Here is a 21089-nt window from a genome sequence, read left to right on the forward strand (position 1 = left end):
GTTAGACCATGTAAGACATGTAGCACCTAGGTGCAAGTAAAAGATCAACACTGTCTTTACAAGCGCTAAGTAACGAAGTGTGCTAGGTGGTATTTCCACTGTAGAATCCATTTTTGCGATTTATTATGAAAGGGCCTAACTGAAGTTAGGCCCTTTTCTGATGGAACCATTCAATTTAGGCATGTTGACCGGATATGAGAAAAAAAATCAAAAAATTGAACATTTGCATAAAAATTTCCCATTGTTACCAATTTTTAAAAAAATCATGAATGAATCACTCACTTGGGCATTTTCATCTTCACTTATTTCTACTCAATACACCGTGCAAATTCAACCAGAACTCACCTAAAACAAACAAAAAAAAAATATCCAATTAAAATCTAATTAAATGTCAAATTATTACAACGTAACAAAAAAATTCGCACTTATAGAATAAGATTCGCCTACGCGCCCAGCATTCAGAAGAGATAACATATTTCCAAAACCTCTTTTTCTCATCGCACAAAGAAAAAAAATAATAATACATAATCGATTTACAAAACGAAGCGAAAACGAACGCAATGCGTAACTATATTTTTCTCGTAAAATATACACCTTATACCTACCTTCATTTTAATATATTTAAAATCCGTTTTTATATTCATTCGAAAGAACATTTCATTTCCTTTTTATTCTTTATTCGAAAATAAAAAACTTTTCACGATTTCTTGTATAACGACATGTTTTTTGCGCATCAGTCGCGAGACGAGCGAGAGGCTTCGACAAGAGCAAACAAATCGTCTCGCTAAGTTTTTTTTTCTTTTTTTTTCGACGAGGGCTACAAAAATATAATGATTGGCTTTTCAACATTCTCGACTAAGTATATATTATTTTGTCCGACGCAACGTACTTGTAGAAGAGAGAAGCTGAATTCAACTCATGAAAATGTATCGAGTCAATTTTCTCGACGACGCGAGTCGAGTTAAAAACTGCGTCTATTTCGATTTTCAAAAAACGAGCGTTCATTTTTTTTCACGAGCTAAGCCGTTACTGGTGTAGTTGTTACTAAATAAACGACTCGTGGAAAAAATTTTAAAGCTGGGAATTTTCTTCTTGTAAGGTTCGATTTTGAGAAAAAAGATTTGACGACGGTGGCCTTGAACTATACTAATCATCGCCATACTCAAATCCCTCGTCGACGTCTTTAAAAATATTTATTATGAATAAAGTCTTTAGAAGAAATCGTCTCTCTTTAAGGAAAAAAAAGTTTCTCTTTTATTCAACACGCTTCTTCGCGGGTTCTGCGTTTCGCTATTTTTTATTCTCGATGTCAAAAAATAATAAATAGATTAATTCTCGCAGAGTATCGTCGAAAAGGGGAGAAGAAACCGAGTTAAGTTATCAAAGTACTCTCGGGGGTACTTTTTTCCCTGTTTTTTAAAAGTCGAAATCGTTTTGTGATGTGTTGGAGACGATTTTCGAAATCTACAACTACATACGTACAAAATACAGGGTGTTTTATTTGGATTTTCGTGGGGACCAAAAAAATAAAAAAATGACTCTGAAGGTTTGCAATCAGCACAGCCATTTTTCTTGACATTTTTGAGATTGGGAAATTTTCATTTCGAACATAATTTGTACTGTCGAAACAAATCCTGATTCATTTTAGAGCAATTTTAGCACTAGCGAATCAATTTTCATTCTGTATTTTAATCCAAAGGGTACCCCCGGATAAGATAGGCAAAATGCCCTTAACCTCGGATTTCGATGAAACTCACAGGATATGTTTAGTACCCCCAAAAAATAATTTTGGGCCCATAGCCGGCTCCCCGCCCCACCCCCCTCAGCCAGGGGGGCCAAAAAACGCGTTTTTCGGGGGGAAAATTCTGCATCAGCGAGTAATTGAGATAAATTTATTCTGTAAACGAATATAGTTAGAGGATACATGGGGGTATCTCCCTGAATTTTTTCAGAATTTTTCATCACATGGGGGGAGAAGGGGGGACAAAAGAAAACTTTAAATCGACATTACTCCGGAACGAAAAAACATACCAAAACGATTTTTTCGTCAAATATGTATCTTTAGGTCTACTTTCTATAGAAGTCATCACCTGGCCATTTGGAGTGGTGGGTCAAGCTCAAAAGCTCAAAAAACTCTCAAAAAACCACGTTTTTTGCGTTTTTCTCCAAAAATATGGACAAATGGCTGAAATCGAAGTGCACCAAGTTGTTCAGCGTGAAATTTTACTTCAGAATTGAGTAATTGAAAATTCTTTTACACCGCGTGATCGTAAAACTACATGCGCAGAAGTATTTGTGCTTACATCAAGATAGCTGAAAGGGTATTCCTGAGTAAAATATGAATAATGCTCCTGTTCTCGGATTTCTGAAATTTTGATGAAACATTGTTGGGTACCATTGAAAAAAAATGTCGGAGGCAAAAAAATCCTCTCACCCCCTCCCTTGCTCATAATAGCGAAAAAGGGCCTTTTTCGGGAAGAAAAAATCCATGCTTCAACCAGTTTTGAAAAAATCTGTACTCACTCAAAATACTTGATGGAGGTATGATTCTAGCAACTTGAAATTTTTTCAAAAATTGTTGATCCCCCAGGAGAGGGATATTGACAAAAGAAAATTTGAAACCGCCGGATCTCCGAACCTAATTCAAACACATGATTTTTTTTTCCAAAAATGTATCTGCATGCGAGTACTATAATTGGTATTTTTTTCAAATTCTCCGTCCAGGTGGGCCATCTTCAAAAACTCAAAAAACACTCAAAATTGTGTTTTTTGTGTCACGGCACCACCAAAAAAAACGATCCATAATTTTGGATGCTGGCCTCCAAAAACAATAGAAAACCAACCAACTTCTTTAAGGCTATTCTCATTTTTTGATGAAAAATGGTCAAATTTGGGCGGGGATTGTGCCAAAACTATTGAACGGATTTTTCTAGGGTTTGATTTATTTTGCTCAAAAAACATTCAAAAGTGAGGGTATGTCGAGATATTTTTGATTTAGGACGTTTAATGGCTATAATAGGGAATTTGATGGAGGTACTTTAGATGCTCACATCTTTGTTGGAAAAGCAAAATTAGAAAATATGGCTACATATACCCTCGATTTCATAGATGAAATATCAGTATTGGTGAACAAAAATTGGAAGAATTCTGAAAATTCACGGAGAAATCCCCATCTGAAGTTTAGATGGGAGCGGGTCGCGGGACATAAGCACGACTAAATTCGTTCAATCGATTACACGCAGTCTTACGAACGAATGATGAAAATAACGAACAAATCGGTTTCATATTTCGATCGGTTGTCGAATTAGAACGCTCTCCGTAGAGTATACCCTTAAACTCCAATTTTTTGGCCATAGGCACCTCCTCTCCAACTTTTAGGGCGAAAGTAAACTGACAATATGGGTATCGTTATCATATGAACCGAACTCACTGAACACGAATATGAAGTTTGATTTGCAGTTGGACCCTCCTAACGGTCACATTTGGGAGAGGGGTTGCCCAAAAATTAGAGTTTTTGTGGAAAATGTTGCATTATAGTTCTATTTACGCCATGCAACTTCTTAATCAAGGTTTTCTTGAATTACAAGTAGCCTACTTTTCAAGTACATGGTATCTAACTCAAAACTATCAGAAAGGTTTCTTTTTGGTGTTGATAATTAAATTTTTATGTGAGTTACCTAGTACATTGAAAACATAGGTTTACCTACCTACGTAGTACGTACTATGTAGTAGATTGGGTAGATCACGAAAAAAAAAAAACAGTGGATTTTTACCAATTTTAGCAAAAACCGTCATTTTGAGTTGAAAGTTGAACAGAAAAATTTTGGCTCCAGAAGTGCCCCTAAAGGGAAAACATGTGCCCTCAACGTGGGTGTATTTTCGAAAAGTGTTTTTTTTTCACTGTAGCCCCTGTACCCAATTTGTTTTGAGAAAAATGACGATCGACCCAGTCCTAAATGAATATATTTAAGATTCTGCGTCCATTCTATGCTATTATTTTTAATTGTTTTTGTCAATTTCGAAAAATCAACAAAAGTTTAGGAATTTTTGCCAATCTTTCTCGATTCTTTGAAACCTAAAATATTGGCATCACTGCGTTCCATAATATTTCCTCAGTTTCAGAAATATATTATCTTTCAATGTTTTCTCGTCATTATAGCGAAACTTTTGTGAAGAAAATATTTTTAAAACACCAACTAGGTAAGTACTAATACCCCCTCTCCAAAAAAAAGATTTACTTTTCAATTGCTCAGTAGAACCCTAAAAGTGGTCTTGGATTTTGATGGCAATAGCATAGATTAATGCAGAATCTCAAATACGTATGTACTTTCATTATACTGTCTCCTCCATAAATTTTGAGTGAATACAGATTTTTTTTTCAAAACTGGTTGAAGCATGGATTTTTTCTTCCCGAAAAAGGCCCTTTTTCGCTATTATGAGCAAGGGAGGGGGTGAGAGGATTTTTTTGCCTCCGACATTTTTTTTCAATGGTACCCAACAATGTTTCATCAAAATTTCAGAAATCCGAGAACAGGAGCATTATTCATATTTTACTCAGGAATACCCTTTCAGCTATCTTGATGTAAGCACAAATACTTCTGCGCATGTAGTTTTACGATCACGCGGTGTAAAAGAATTTTCAATTACTCAATTCTGAAGTAAAATTTCACGCTGAACAACTTGGTGCACTTCGATTTCAGCCATTTGTCCATATTTTTGGAGAAAAACGCAAAAAACGTGGTTTTTTGAGAGTTTTTTGAGCTTTTGAGCTTGACCCACCACTCCAAATGGCCAGGTGATGACTTCTATAGAAAGTAGACCTAAAGATACATATTTGACGAAAAAATCGTTTTGGTATGTTTTTTCGTTCCGGAGTAATGTCGATTTAAAGTTTTCTTTTGTCCCCCCTTCTCCCCCCATGTGATGAAAAATTCTGAAAAAATTCAGGGAGATACCCCCATGTATCCTCTAACTATATTCGTTTACAGAATAAATTTATCTCAATTACTCGCTGATGCAGAATTTTCCCCCCGAAAAACGCGTTTTTTGGCCCCCCTGGCTGAGGGGGGTGGGGCGGGGAGCCGGCTATGGGCCCAAAATTATTTTTTGGGGGTACTAAACATATCCTGTGAGTTTCATCGAAATCTGAGGTTAAGGGCATTTTGCCTATCTTATCCGGGGGTACCCTTTTCAATACTATCCCTAGAAAATGGCGCGAATCCAAAATTACCAATTCAGGTTTGCTTTCGAAAAATCGTAGTTTTTGACGTCTTGATTTTCAAATTCATTTTCAAGTAATTTTATTCTCGAAAAAATAAAGAAGCTTCACAATAAAAAACACGTTAGACTGAAATTAGCTGTATTCTTCAACCTCTCGAGGGCATTTCTTAAAATAAATCAACTCGAAAACTCAAAATGGATTCATCGAGAGCTGGAAAAAATTCAAATTTTAAAACCATTCAATTTCAAGCCTTAAATCTAAAGTAAGTCAATCATTTCAAAAGCAATTTTGCAAGACGAAAGAGGTCAAAATTTGTTTCTAAACTGTGGAAATTTTCTAATTTTCAAAAAATAAAGAACAAAAAGAAATTGAAATTTTTGGAAAATGAAGATAATGATAAAATAATAAATATCAATGTTTGATCAAACGTAAAAATAGAAAAAAACCAGGTGTAGAACTTTTTTTATGGCAGTTTTGACAATTTTGGCGGAAAAGTAAAGTAAAAATTTAATCCAGAAATAGACAGTTATAAAAAATAAATGCATAAAAATTCTGAAATTTGAAAGAAGAAGGAATTGAATGGAATAGTAAAAAAATTTTAATTTGATTTGAAAAATAAAAAACAATAATTTCTTAATTTTTGCAAAAAAAAAAACTGAACTTTTACCAGAAAATTTTCTTGAATAAATGCTCCGATCTTTGATGTTCGATGAAGGTGGAGAAGGAAGTTGGGGGGGGGGATAAGCATCGTAATCAATTTTTTTTCATTTTCGAGAACTAAGAAATTTTTTTAAAAAATGGAAAAACTTGAAAAGACGAAGAGGGATGAATGGAAAATTTTAAACATATTTTCAAACCATTACTTGGAAAAATTGAAAACAGCAAGTTTTTTTATGCATTTTTGTCTTGCATTTTTGCCACAAAAAAACAAGATTTTTGGCGGGAAATTTTTTCAACATATCAAGGGTTGTAATTCAGGTAACAATTCTCTTAAATTTTCAACGAATGAGAATTAGAACGTATGAAAGAAAATCCTAAGTTATTTTCAACACTTCAAAGGTTCGTGAAAATAAAAAAATTTGTATTCTGAAGAAGACTCCAGTAAATTTTCAGATTTACCAGTTTTTTTTTTTTCGGAAGAATTCCAGAAAAATTGATGAAATAGAGTCTAAAATTTAATTTTATCGTACTTACGATCTCCTCGATCAATTTAAGCATCACTTTACAAACTTCATAGTGATTTTAAACCGTTCTGGAGGCTCCAGCCAATTTGCTGATTCACCAGTTTTTTGATAAATGGCAAGAAAATCAACGGACCAGACTAAAAATTCCAAAAATAAAAAACTTCAATAATTTTATTTCCACATTTTTCTACATGGATTGGATGATTTTTCAGACAAAATCAAAATTTTGTATTTATTAAAATAGCGAAATTTTGTTCGATTTGACCATTTTTATGATTGAAAAATCGAAATGGATAATTTGGACCCAGCAGGTTCAAATGGGCTCTGCGGTGATTCAGGAGAGAGGGGAAGGGGTTTATAATGTCTTCATTTTTAGCAGCTCTAATAAAAGATTCTGCATAATTTAAAAACGCTGGAAAAATGTTGAAGAATTGTACTCTCTTTCCAAGCTCATCTCAAATCTCTCATGCCCCAAAACCGAAGAATTTTTTCAATTCAAAAATCAAAGGCTACCCCCCCCCCTCCACCTTCCCATCACCCATATACATATATGTATATGCCCCAAGCATAATCAAAAGGTGTCGAATAAAAAAAGGATTTGTCACAAGACAAAGTTTTTTTTCAACGGTAAGTAAGTAAAGTAAGTACAATTTTTCGGATTTTTTCGGGAGAGGAAAGGAGGAGAGGTTGGGATTTTTTCAATGAGTGAAGTCAAATTTTTTCAAAGAATTTTAAAAGATAATTCTTTTATCTATTTTCCATTGCAAATAAAAAAAAATGATTCAAAAAACTCAAAACAGGAACAAAACAGTCGATGGAATGGAAAATTTCTGAGTTTAATGCAAAAAAAAAAAAACAAAAAAAAACAAACTGGAGACACTCTCATCATGGAATTTTTTCCGGGCAACCCCCCCCCCACCCCGGTAACTCGAAAGAAATCACGAACTGACAACTTCTAGGAGTACTTAACAAATTTAAGAGCTCAATTTCAAAGTCGCAGTACACACAATTGACTCCACACTTGGGACACCCTGTGTACGGAAAAGTACGAATATCGAAATGTTATTATACGTGTTCCGGAGGAGGTTAACACATTCAATACACCTGAGGGACGCCATTAAATCTGAACCAAGTACATACGGTTTGTGAAAATCGCTACGAAAATACGCGACAAGACTATCGTATCAAATATTTGCTCACATGTATACTATACTAGTCCACATACAAGTAAAATTCACAGTCACACACGACGAGATATTGTTTTATAGATACACAACAGCTGGAACTGTATAAGAGTGAAAAAATTCAACCGACGGTAATTTTCTCACCCTGGTGATGACTTTTATCGCTCTTATACGTACTTGTATGTACTTGGAGGAGAAAGAAATAAGAAATTTCTTAACCTTGGATACGCAGACGGAGCAGGTAAAAGGGTCACCTTGTTGGAATTTTCCTACGACGACGACGAGCGAATTTATCTCGAAATTCCATATAACGAACCAGACCAGAATTCTACGTTCTTGCTCTATTAGACAGATTGAAATTGTCACCGTGTGTCTTTTTCTAATATTTTTCGCGTTTGTACGTACGTATCCTTCCATCCTGCGTAATACGGTGGTTTTTTTTGCTTTTCTATCCGGACGAACATCTCGTAGTATCTCGTTCTATTTAGCTGCTGGCTCCTTATACAATGTACGTATTATTGCAAAGGTGGAAAAAAACCCGAGGAAAAATTGCGAGAGATGCTACATTTTCGCATTATAAATGGGAGTTTGTTGGCTTTTGTACGACCTAAAAACGCGATTTTTCTCTCCCCCCCTCCCCCTCCCCCCTCAATATTCGCTACACAACACACGTAAGTTATACGCTGTAATTTAGCCGTCGCCTGAGAGAAAATTTTTCACCGCGAGAAAACGCGTCTTAAAGGTAATATTTTTTCAATTTATGACCGCGTGTATTGTTTCGCCGTGCTGGTGGCGTTTTTTTTCTCTTCGTGTATACCTACAGCTCAAAGCTCGAGTTTGGTGTTAGTGGAGTAGAGTCGAATCGAGTTCGAGATGGGTTACGTTTTTTTTTTTTTTGAAGGGGTTCGCGCCAACGCGCGTAAGATAGTCGTAAATTCATTTGGAGCGGTGTCTTTTTCTTTATTTTCCGTTTTTTCTCGTCTCCCCGACATGAGAATAAAATGTATTGTATTTTACTCGAGTAGTTCGGGATGAAGGTTTAGTCGAGCTTATTTTGATTCATGTGCGGTGTGAAGCTACATATAGTACAATTTTTCAAAATTATCCGATAATTGTGAGAATTTTAAGGTCGATGCGCTTTAAAAAATTGAGGTGGCGGTAATGGGGATTTCGAGGGGTTAAATAAAAAAAAAGTAAGTCGATATTTGTATTCAACGCTCCCAAAAACCTAAGAAACGATGTGCCATACGACTTTTTCGGAATTTTCAGGGCAATAATATGGTTTATAGATTACAAGAAAGCGTTGATTGCGTACAATGGCAAAAGCTGTAGAGAATTCTACTGGAGATGGGGGCACCAATACATCTGGTGTGACTGATAAAACAATTATACGAGGGGAGCATGGCAATGTCCGAATTAATAGAGAAACCATATCGGATGAATTCCACCCACAGAGAGGAGTACGACAGGGCTGCATTCTATCCCCTCTCCTGTTTAATCTATATGGAGAAAGAAGAAGATATAATTCGGGAGATGTTGCAGCAAATTGTATCTGAAAGTGCCAATGACGATGGCTCAGACGAGTGGCAGGGAGGAGTACCAATTGAAGGTGTACGCATGTCAGACCTTCACTACACTGATGACACAACCCTCATCGCCTCAAGTGTTGAAAATACGACCAGTTTCCTGAAATGTCTGGAAGAGGTTAGTGCATGATATGGCTTGTTGATAAATAAGGCAAAGACTAAGATCACAATTGTGAATCAGCCTGAGAACAACTCACCTGAAATCCAGGAAATTGAGGGAATCGAAGTGGTGAATCAATTTGCATACCTGGGGTCCATTGTTGATAACAAAGGAGGCAGTGAAGCCGAGATAAGACGCAGAGTGCAAATCACATGAAGCGCCACATCACACCTACAGAAGATATGGTCAGATGCAGCAGTGAGCAAGACTCTGAAGATAAAACTTGTAAATGCTTTGGTTTTCTCAGTTTTCTTCTACGCGTTAGAAACCTGGACAATACGCGAGGGAGATGGAAGAAAAATTGATGTGCTCAAGATGTGGTGCTGAAGGAGAATGCTTCAGATCCCATGGATGGAGAAAAGAACTAATGTGTCCATCCTGGGGGAAATCGGTGTCCAGAAAAGGCCATTGGCAGTGGTACTCAGCCAAATCTTCAAATATTTTGGGCATGGCACAAGAGCAGATGCGATGAAGTCTCTGTTCATTCAAGGCTGGTAGAGGAAACAAGAGGGCATGGACACTCTCCCATTAGATGGACAGACTCCATCTGGAAGACTATTGGACACATTTTCCCAGCATGAGTCAGGAGCACCCTAAACAAAGACAGTTGGAGGGAGCTGGTATCACTGAATTGGCGGCTGGATCATCATAGTCATGATACCCCTTAGGGGTGAAACGGCACCAAAAAGAAGAATAGGCGCTGTAGGGGTCGAATACAAACAATATTTGACATTTTTTTACATTTTGACCAAATTTTTGGGCTCTGTGTCTCTCTCCTCTGTCAAGAATTGCGAATAATTGAAAATATTAATTCCCCAGTTTATTAATAATTGTCAAAATTCAGAAAGAATCATGTGCCATCTTAAGACTGATGAATTAAAACACGCTCAACTGCAGTATGAACTATATTTTACAAAACTTTATTATTACTGATAAATTATTCGTTGAGGCATTTCACAAATTTGTTGATAATTAATTAATTCAATTAAAAACACCAATAAGATCGAAAATGAAAACCAAATGTATTGTTCTTTATACATGACAGTACTATAGTTAGGTACACATGATCGGCTGTCGTTTCTTGTGATTTGAATTATTCGTCCATTATATATGGTTGATGGTTAAGTCTGACTGTGAGGGCAACTACATAAAGTAGATGGTGGGAGGGTAAGTCTTAAGTCTTAAGCATTAAGTTTTTGCTTGTGAACACGGCTTAATGGTATACCTAGTAATTAGTCGTGAATATTGGATTGAAAATGGTAGCCAAGCTGTCATGAATGTGTTGAACAAATATGTTAATTACAGAAGAGTTGATGGTGGTCAGTTATTCATGCCTGATCTTCCTCTATTTCCTTCAGAATGAGTCTCAAAAGTAATTCCTTTTACAGTAAAAATCGCCTAATGTTATAACGTTTGTCCCAGCCCATTTTAATAACATTAAGCGACTTATAACACAAACCGATTGAACAAAAAAGTGATTTTTTTCAAAAATTTTTATATGGTCAATTTTTTTACTAAATATGTAAGTATTAGAGCTGAAAATGGTACTCGCTGACAGCGGGTAACTATCATATCCGTATCGTAAATTCTCGCTACTCGGTAGTAGTGGGTAGCGAATTGAAAAAATGCCGCACCGGTTCATGATATAACTAATAGCGCATTGAATGCGTAGCTGGTGTACCGGCATGACATCATCATTGTCATCAATCATGTCAAATGTCAATCACACATACGAATGACAGGTGTATAAGCATGACTCCTCCCACTTACACATTATCAAATTTTGGGGTGCGTGCGCAGACCAAGTGCGAAAACATTCAGGTTGTACTCGCTATACGCTACTATCTATATCTGAATCAACCCAATACAACCACTAGCGGGTTTAGCTGGTATTTTAACCAGATACCGGTAAGCGGGTAGCATAACCATTTTCAGCTCTAGTAAGTATGTAGTCATAGAACTAAAATTTTGCAAAAATTGTGAGAAAAAGTGTTGAAAATAGGTTGAAACTTCAAAAAATTATGAAAAAAGTATCAAAAAATTATGTCAATCAGAAAAAAATCTGAAATTTCAAAAAAATTAGGCAAAAACTGGATGAAAAAGTGTTAAAAACATTTTAAAATTACATAAAAATGTGAAAAACGCTTGAAAATTACCTCAAAATTATAACATTATCTGATGCTCTAATTACAATAACCGATCGAATTTCAATTTCAATGTAATGAGATAGGTATAAAAGATTGGGACTGGACGATTTTAATAACATAACGCGATTTATAACTTTAACCGTTATAATAATAAGCGATTTTTACTGTACTTATGTTGGTGTCGATTACTTTGGTCCTTTGCATGCCAAATGTTGTGGCAATGTAAAGAAATTCTTTGTCATTATATTTGCCCATTTCACTGTCCGAGCTATTTATCTTGAACTTATCAAAAGTATGAAAACTGCAGATTCTTTGATGATTTTTTCTAGTTTTATTGCAGAGAGATATGAAACATACCTTAAAACATAATTTCTGATAATGCTGCACAATTTAAAAATTTTAAATTGTTCATTGATCTCATTTTGAGAGAAAATTTAAGAAGGAACAACGAATTTGTTTTCTTCCTGCTTGAAAACAATATTGAATGGAAGTTCACTCCTGAAAATGCCTCCTGAATAGAAGGTGTCTATGAACGTTTAATTTTGTCGGTGAAGAAATGTATGAAAAAATAAGTAAGTGTTATAGTCATTTTGGACCATGTGGTGCATAGAAAGATTATTTTATCAAAATTTATGTAAAAAGGACAATTTGACTCAGAGAAATTCTGTTTGTCTAATACTAGGGGTGTCTGGAAAGTCGGGTTACACAAGTGATATGTCTTGAAATGTAGACTTTTTACTATTTCTTGACATAATCACTTCCCTACTTCAACCCATTTTCCCCGCCATATTTTCAATTTCAAAATTCCCTCTTTGAAAACCTGTACATGCTCAGTCATGAAGAATTTTGACTCAAACTTTGAAAAGTTTTGTGGTCATTGGACTTTTTGCCACCAAAATGTTGTTTTAGAAGTTCAAAGAGATGAAAATCAAGGGTTTCCATACCCAAGCTAGATGGGAAGGGGTCCATAACCATCCATTCCACTTTGTCTAACCAAACCGTTGTTTTTCTCTCCATGTGAAAAGTCGCATTATCTTGAAAAAGACAAATTGATCAAGGTTGGAGGCATCCACAACAATTTTCATTGTACCAAATATTTTCCCTCGGCTTCTTCAACGTTTCAAAGGCATTAATTGTTTCTCCACACAGGAGAAATGTATCCAAAACCACACCCTGAATGTCTCAAAACACTCTGACCATCCACCTTGCGGCATATCATCCACACAAATCTTACCAATATCAAATTTTGGGCACTAAACCAACCTTTGTCTTCTAGAAACCACACTAAATCATATATCTATCCCTCTAATCTTGTGATTTATCTCCAAAAGTGCCTTCTGTTTTGCATGAAAAAATCATCTAAATTTCAAATAGACCAGACCACACAAAATCAAAAAATGAAGAGAAAAAATCAATTTTTCATCCTCATACTCACAACCCTTACACGATTTCACGTAATTTCGCACCTATTCACATCAATAACAGGCCTACACCGCGAATTACCATCTCACCTACAACTCCCAACTCGTACTCTTATAGGTAAGTATACTATAGGTACATCTCGCTGAATAGGGAAACCGTTCGAGTGGATCGATGTTGTGGAAAAGGTGTTTCAAGGTTGAGTACTGCGATTTCGGGAAGTTGGTCAAGAAAATCTAGGTGGCAAGACAGCGGCGCGAAGCAGGCGAGAGAGTAATTTAAACTCGGTCGCTTAACTGACACGATAATCAAACCAGAGGCGCGGAAAAGCGTATACTTGTAGTTGTACATTCATATAGCTAGAAACACGAGTAAACACCTAGTCAAGCAATATAATTCGCATGCTCGAGTATATACACGAGAGCCTTTCGTATCGGTTTCTATATAATAATGACATTTGGGGTAAGTATTCAAAGAGGTACCTCTACCTATTGGTATAGAATTTCAGACTTTGTCGCGTCATTTTACTTCCGTGTATAATAACTTCGCGATAACTTTCGTCCAGCTAGCTCGTAGCGCGCATTTCCTTGGCTTAAATACCGTCGGTTCCCTTCGACACGACTCTTTGAATTTATCGCCAAATGTGATATATTACCCAGGGCAGTATAACCTAATGAGAAACTAGGACACGATACGGCATCGCACACAGCGTTGATGGCGCCTTTGAGCAACATTCATGTACGCGTAAAGTTATATAACCGCACAAAGCACAAAACATCCCCCATCCACAGTCCACACGTTCGTAAAATCTTCGCCCACACAACAGCAGGATATCTACGAGGATCAAACTATAAAACCATCTTGGAAAAATTATGTACGTATAACTCGTACTCGAATAAATTCTCAAAACGGGGCTAAAGGAAACCAGCATAAAAGAAGCAGGGTTGAAATTTTCATATTAGGTGGTACTTGTAGAGGAAGAGGAGAGGTCTTCAATTCCTAGGAGCTGTCAGAACAGACATATCTCATTCCACAATTCCACATCTATGAAGAGTTTTTTTTTAACCCAAAAAGTTCTTCGAGGATGAGAAATCCTTCCCCTTCCCCCTTCTATCGCACCCAAACAAAGTAACAGCTCGAGAGAACAGGAAGCTCATCATCCTGAGTACCTTCTTTCCAGTTTAAAAAGACCCATAATTTGTTATGTACGATTTTTTGAAAATTTCGAGATCATCTTAAGACTCAAACATGAGAGGTATAGATATCCCAACTGGAAACAAAATTTTTGGACCAGAAAAAGAAAATGCGAAGTATGTCAATAGACCGAATTTTGCAAACTGAAGTGGACGTCAACCAAATTCATCTTTTGAAAAATAATCGAAGAAGAAAATTTTAGATTGAACCAGGTTGAAATGCATTTTGCAAATTATTTGCTTAAAATTTGAAACGACTGAAAAAATCATAAATCTGCGTTTGGGCTCGCGTACTCAATTTTTCACTAAAAAAGTACTTTTCGTAACCAAAAAAGCTCAAAAAATAACCAAAATAATATGATCAAAAAAGGCGACAAAACACGAGCAAAACATTTTAATGCAGAAAAAAATCAGCCCCCCCCCCCAAAAAAAAAACAACAACAACAGAACATAACGAATTGAAATGTTCTGGTTTTTAGTTTTAAAGTTTTGAACTATTCTGGAACTTTTTGATAAAAAGTTGAAACATTTTTACAGCTTATTGGCAACAGTGAAGATTTTTGCAATTTCTGACAATTATTGGCAAAAATAAACAATCTTCGACAGAAATAAACAATTTTTGACAGAAATAAACAGTTTTTGGCAGAAATAAACAGTTTTTGGCAGAAATAAACAGTTTTTGACAGAAATAAACAGTTTTTGACAGAAATAAACAGTTTTTGACAGAAATAAACATTTTTTGACAAAAATAAACAATCTTTGACAGAAATAAACAATTTTTGGCAAAAATAAAAAGTTTTTAGCAAAAATAAACAATTTCTGGCAAAAATAGACAATTTTTGGCAGAAATAAACAATCTTTGACAGAAATAAACATTTTTTGACAAAAATAAACAATTTTGGAAAAATACAAATGGGATTGAAATTTTTTACAACAAAAATCTAGCAAAAAATCGAGACCTCAGACAATTTTTGAAGAAAATAGGATTTTGGAATTTTTTTTTTTTTTTCAAAAAGTGTTTGTAATTTTAGAAATTTTGTTGAAAAACGAGAATTTTTTACAATTTTTACCAAACGTAAATTTGAAAATTTCATCAAAAAATGGGTCTTTCTAGAAATTACTTACTTATGGTCAAAAAAGTGATACTTTTGGCAACTTTTGACAAATACATTAGATTTGTTTGCCAATTTCAGCAAAAAATTAGCAGTTTTTGGGAATTAAAGTGAGACTCGTTTCCTTGGTCATTTTTGGCAACATTAGCTGAAAAAACGAGACTTTTTCAATACTGGAATTTTTAGCAAATAAGCAAGACTTTTGCACATTTTTTTTAAAAAGTACCTTTTTGGAATTCTTTTGCAAAAAACTGAGAATTATCAACTAATTTTTTTAGTTGGAAAAAAGCAAGACTGGAAATTTCAACAAAAGCATGCAATTTGGTTATTGGCAAAAAATACTTAGAACCAAATTATTCAAAATTTTTGCTAGAAAAAGCTTTTTTTTGGTAAATTTTTCGGTTCATTGAAAAGTGAGACTTTTTGGCATTTTCATGGAAGAAAGTGACTTTTGGGTAATTTTTAGAAAAAATGAATACATTTCGGAATTTTTTTCACATAAGCAAGACTTGCACATTTTTTTAAAAAGTAACTTTTTGGAATTTTTTTGGAAGAAACTGAGAATTATCAACTATTTTTTTTTTTTTTTTTTTTTTTTGAGAAAAGCAAGACTGAAAATTTTAACAAAAGCATGCAATTTGGTCGTTATTGGCAAAAAACCAACTTACGTATTCAAAATTTTTGCTGAAAAAAGTTTTTTTTTGGTAAATTTTTCGGTTGAAAAGTGAGACTTTTTGGCATTTTCATGGAAGAAAGTGACTTTTGGTTAATTTTTAGAAAAAATGAATACGTATCGGAATTTTTTGCAAATAAGCAAGACTTTTGCACATTTTTTTTACAAGAAACTGAGAATTATCAACTATTTTTTTTTTTTTTTTTTGAGAAAAGCAAGACTGAAAATTTTAACAAAAGCATGCAATTTGGTCATTATTGGCAAAAAATACTTAGAACCAACTTGTTCAAAATTTTTGGTTAAAAAAAGTGTTTTTTTTTTGGTAAATTTTTCAGTTGAACAGTGAGATTTTTTGGTATAGATAACTGGGGGGGGGGGGGGGGCAAAAAATGATACCAAAATACCCCACCAGCTCAAATTCTATTAGCTCGAATTCAATTTTGGAGTTTCATAGAATTTTTGAAAATCAAAAAAGCCAAAAAAAGGCAAAAAAATCAAGAATTTACATAATAGGCACCCTGTATCTGACTCCCTTCGCTCCCTCCCCCTCCCCTCATGACTAAAAATAATTTCAAGTCTCGTTTCAAGCGATTCCGGGGCCTCCAGCATATTTCTAAAAACTACCATTTCCACGAAATTTTATACAATCAAGTTGAAATTGCTTTCTATTCTATTTTCGAGAGGCCACGAGTCGAATGGAGATATTTTCAAAAGCTCAACATCAATTGGACAGATTTTAGAGTTTTTTTTCGAAAAACTAGAATATTTTTTAAATGTTTTTGTACAAATGGCTTTCCACTTGACTGGGTAAAATTTTGTACTTTTTTAATTTCCAAAAAAAGTACTCGAGGCCCCAGAACTGCTCAAAACTATTTTCTTTCGATTCTGAGGATCGAAAATAGGGTAAATAGACGTTATTGGGGGGGGGGGGACAGATCGAGGGGGAAAAATTCGGCGAATCTTTATCGAATTTGGCATAGACCTACATTTTGAGTGGAAAGATACTTGGAAAAAATTTTTGCTCCGAAGGATCCCTTGGAGATGAAAAATAGGCCCTTGAAGAAGGAATTTTTCGCTCCTGTCGTTACCCAACCTGTTTTTAGGGAAAATAGCCCAGTCCCCAATGAAAGTATTTGAAAGTGTATTTGAGATTCTAGTTCAATCTGCAATTGCCGTTAAAATCCAAGACCACTTTTAGGGTTCTACCGAACGGTTAAAAAATTGCCAATCGCTTATTTTTGAATAAATTCGATTTTTGAAATTTTTTTCTTCGCAAATATTTCGCATTAATTCGGTCAAAATATTGAAAAATATCATTCCTAAAACTGGAGAAATATTTTGGAAACCGGTGGTGTCAATTTTTTGGTCATCACTACAGATTTCAAAAATTGAGAAAAATAGCCAAAAACGTTCCTTCAAAATTTTTTTGATACACAATTACACATCTACCCTCACTTTCCATTGAGTCAATTTTATTGAATTTTGAATCAAAAAAAGGATGATCACTTCTGTAGTCTCCAAGCGTACATTTTTGAAAATTAAATACCTCAAAATTTCACTCAGAGTCGTCGAAGTTGAAAAACTTTGAGATTTCTAACCCCCTCCTTGAAAAAGTTTTTCACCATAAGGAGCTGGCACGTACTCGAGTACACCCAAAGCTCCCTCCCACTCCTCCTGGCAAACTGTCAGCACCCCTTCGACGTACACTTCTCTCATCGTATGCACTTTGATAGTCAAGTCGACTGAACAGCGGCGTTAAAAATATGTGCGTATTTTTACTGCACGAGGGTCGGAGATATCGACCAGGGAAGCTTTCGCAGTCTTTAGATCGTCCAAAGATTGCGACTTCCGCTTGTAGCTATATGTGTACGTAAGTAAAGCTATGCTGCTTACTGCCTACCAGGGTCGTGAATGGTATGTGGTGGTTGTAAATTGTCAGTTACGCGGCAGGGGTCTCTTTTATGTGTACATGGGATTTGTGTGCGCGTCTGTTATAATATAGAAGAAGTGTATACATTAGAGAAAGAACGTACGTACGTATTTCGACGACGAATATTTTAAGGGTAATGTTTGATATTCAAAACGTCGAGTTAAGCTTTCGTTTGTATGTTTTTTTTCTCGCTTGCTCTCTTTTCATCGGCAGAGTAAAAAAAAAAAGAACGTTGGCGCTTTTCAAACTGTACTTCGCCAAGGTCTACCTTATATATACGTACACACGAATCGAAAATAAAAAGCTTGCGAATTTATCTCGTTCATTCCAAGATTTTTTATCGTCGGATTGATAGAAGACTATTATTTCCAAGTATTGCGCTTAAATTCTCTCTTCTGCATGGGGAAATGTTTTCGTTTTGTTTATTTCGCTTTACCCCTATACATATTTTTTACGAGACGACCGAGTTGTGTACGAGTATTTCCTCGTACTACGAGTATATGCGAGATGCGAAGGTAGGTACTCGTAGCGTAGATTGTGTGCAAGAGTTGAAAAAGAAAAAATCGAAAGAAAGATACGAAGAGATGATGACGAATTGGAAAATGTGTTTTTAATTTTTTACTAAATGACGACGTCGTATTTACGTGCACGTATATGTGAAGTGTTTTCCAAATACCTAGTGCATATTGTAAAAATTATCGTTTCTTTTTTCATTCTGTATTGCGATTTCAAGAGGTCGTATTATTGCTTGCAATTTGTATGTAACGTAAATCGAGAAAACACTTCAAGTTGTGTGCATTTTCAGATATTTTAGTGTTTTTTTCGAGTGATTTGTTTATGCTGTCGCAGTAGCACTCTATAAAGTTTTATTGTAGCCCGCCTGATGCATTGAATTCTATACTCGAGACCACTCTTGACTTCAGAGATGTCGAGAGAGCGGAGCAAAGGGGGAATTTAGCCCAAGGCCCACGCTTCCTGATAGGTCCGGCAAAAGAAGGGTCTGCGATGAAAGAAAACCCAGTTTTTTTAATTTCTCAAAACACGCAATTTGTAAAGCTTTTGCTCTCGCTTTGCTCGGACTTGTTTTCTTTTCTTTTTCAAAATTGAAATAACGAGACTTCCGTGGAATTTATTTTGGAAAAAATTGAGTGCTTTTTGAATCTTTCGCTAATACAAGACAACTTCTTGGGAACTATAGGGGAAAAATATATTTTTAAACAATTTTCTGCCATAAACGCGTGATTTTTAGGAAATTTTTGGAGATGAGTGAAAGTTTTATATTATTGTATTTTCCCCAATTTCCAACTTTTTGGTTAGAAACCGATACTTTCTAGTAGACTCTTTTGTCACTCATTCCCACTCCAAATTACCACGAAGAAGTTGATTTTCTCCTTATCTGTTCATGAAAAACTCATTTCCCTTGAAAGTTGCAGAACAGAAGTCTTATTTTTCGCCAAACGTTCCCAATTTAAGAACAAAAAAAGTGTCAATCATTGGCCATACAGTCTAAAAGCATCAATTTTTGGAAAAGTTGTCAAAAAATGCCAATTTTAGACGTATTAGTCGAAAAGCATAGAAAAACATTTGGCAAATTAGTCAAAAAGCGTCAATTTTTGCAAAATGTCAATTTTTGACAACATTGTAGAAAAAGCACAAATTTTTGGCAAAACAGTCAAAAAGCATCAACTGTTGGAAAAGTTGTTATAAATGTCGATTTTTGTAAACGTTCTCAAAAAGTGTCAATTTTTGGACAAATAGTCAGAAAGTGTCATACGTACTTTTAGAAAAAAAAGTCAAAAAATGCCAATTTTTGGAAAAGTTGTCAAAAAGTGTCAATTTTTGCATAATAAGTTGTCAAAAAGGTGCCCATTTTTGCATGAGCTGTCAAAAAGGTGCCAATATTTGCATAAATTGTGAAAAAGTGCCAACTTTTGCATAAGTTGTCAAAAAGTGCCAATTTTTGAAAAAAATTTCCCATTTTTAGCAAAATAGTCAAAAACTATCAATTTTCGGCAACGTTGTCAAAAAGTGCCAATTTTTGAAAAAAAAATCCAATTTTTGGCAAAATAGTCAAGAACAATTAATTTTAACAAAGTAGTCAAAAAGTGTCAATTTTTTGGAAAACTTGTTAAAAATGTCAATTTTTGGCAACGTTGTCAGAAACTGCCAATTTTTACATGAGTTGTCAAAAAGGTGCCAAGTTTTGCATAAGTTGTCAAAAAGTCCCAATTTTTGGCAAAATAGTCAATCAGTGCCAATTTTTGCATATGTTGTCAAAAAGGTGCCAATTTTTACATGAGTTGTCAAAAAGTGCTAATTTTTGAAAAGTCACAAAACGTCAATTTTTGGCAAAATAGTCAAAAACCATAAAATTTTGACAAAATAATCGAAAACTGTCAATTTTTGAAAAATTTGTCAAAACATGTGAATTTTGGCAACGTTGCCATAAGCGTCAACTTTGTAAAAAATCGTCAAAAAGTGACAACTTTTCAAAAAATAGTCAAAAAATGTCAATTTTTGGAAAAGTTGTCAAAAAGTATCTATCCTTTTTTAGAACTGGTGTCAAAAAGTGTCAATTTTTGAAAAAATTGTCAAAAAGAGCAATTTTTGGAAAAGTAGTTGAGAGGCCTCAATTTTTAAAAAACTAGTCAAGAAGCGTCAATTTTTTAAACAATTGTCAAAAGCGTACATTTTTGTAAAAAATGTCAAAAAGCGTAAACTTTTAGAAAAGTAGTCAAAAATTGCCTACTTTCGAAGAATTTTCAAAAAGCATAAATTTTTAGAGAAGATGTCAAAACGTGTCAAAAAATAGTGAAAGAGCGTCAATTTTTGAAAAAGTTGTCAAAAAATGTCAATTTTTGGAAAAATAATCAAAACGTGTCCACTTTCAGAAAAATAGTCAAAAATTGCCAATTTTTGGAAAAGTTGTCAGAAAGTGACCATTTTTGAAATTGTTGCCAAGAAGCGTAAATTTTCAGAAAAATAGTCAAAAAATGTTAATTTTTGCATAAGTTGTCAAAAAATGTAAATTTTTAGAAAAATGTCCACAAGTGTCAATTTTTGGCAAACATCAATTTTTGGAAAAATAGTCTAAAAGCATCAACTTATGGAAAAGTTGTCAAAAAATGCCAATTTTTAGAAAAGTGCTAAAATGTGTAAATTTTTGACATATGATATTAGTCGAAACGCGGCCATTTTTAGCACAACTGTCAGAAAGTACTCATTTTTAGTAAAATTGTCAAAATAGGGCCCCATTTTTGCCAAGATTAACCAAAAAAAT

At 34.7% G+C, this 21089-nt stretch overlaps 1 protein-coding gene across 3 annotated transcripts in view; it reads right to left on the reverse strand.

The window, feature by feature from the left end:
* The window catches only part of krz (kurtz), a 308096-nt gene that overhangs the window by 237252 nt on the left and 49755 nt on the right, over nt 1-21089 (reverse strand). Inside the window, exon 2 of one of the 3 annotated variants that reach the window (XM_065365000.1) lies at nt 283-345. The exons of the other annotated variants lie outside the window; for them this stretch is intronic. The gene's annotated coding sequence lies outside the window, so the exon portion shown is untranslated. The remainder of the gene's footprint in view (nt 1-282; nt 346-21089) is intronic. 3 annotated transcript variants of the gene reach the window in all.

The sequence above is a fragment of the Planococcus citri genome, chromosome 1, assembly GCF_950023065.1.
Source record: "Planococcus citri chromosome 1, ihPlaCitr1.1, whole genome shotgun sequence".
NCBI lineage: Eukaryota > Metazoa > Arthropoda > Insecta > Hemiptera > Pseudococcidae > Planococcus > Planococcus citri.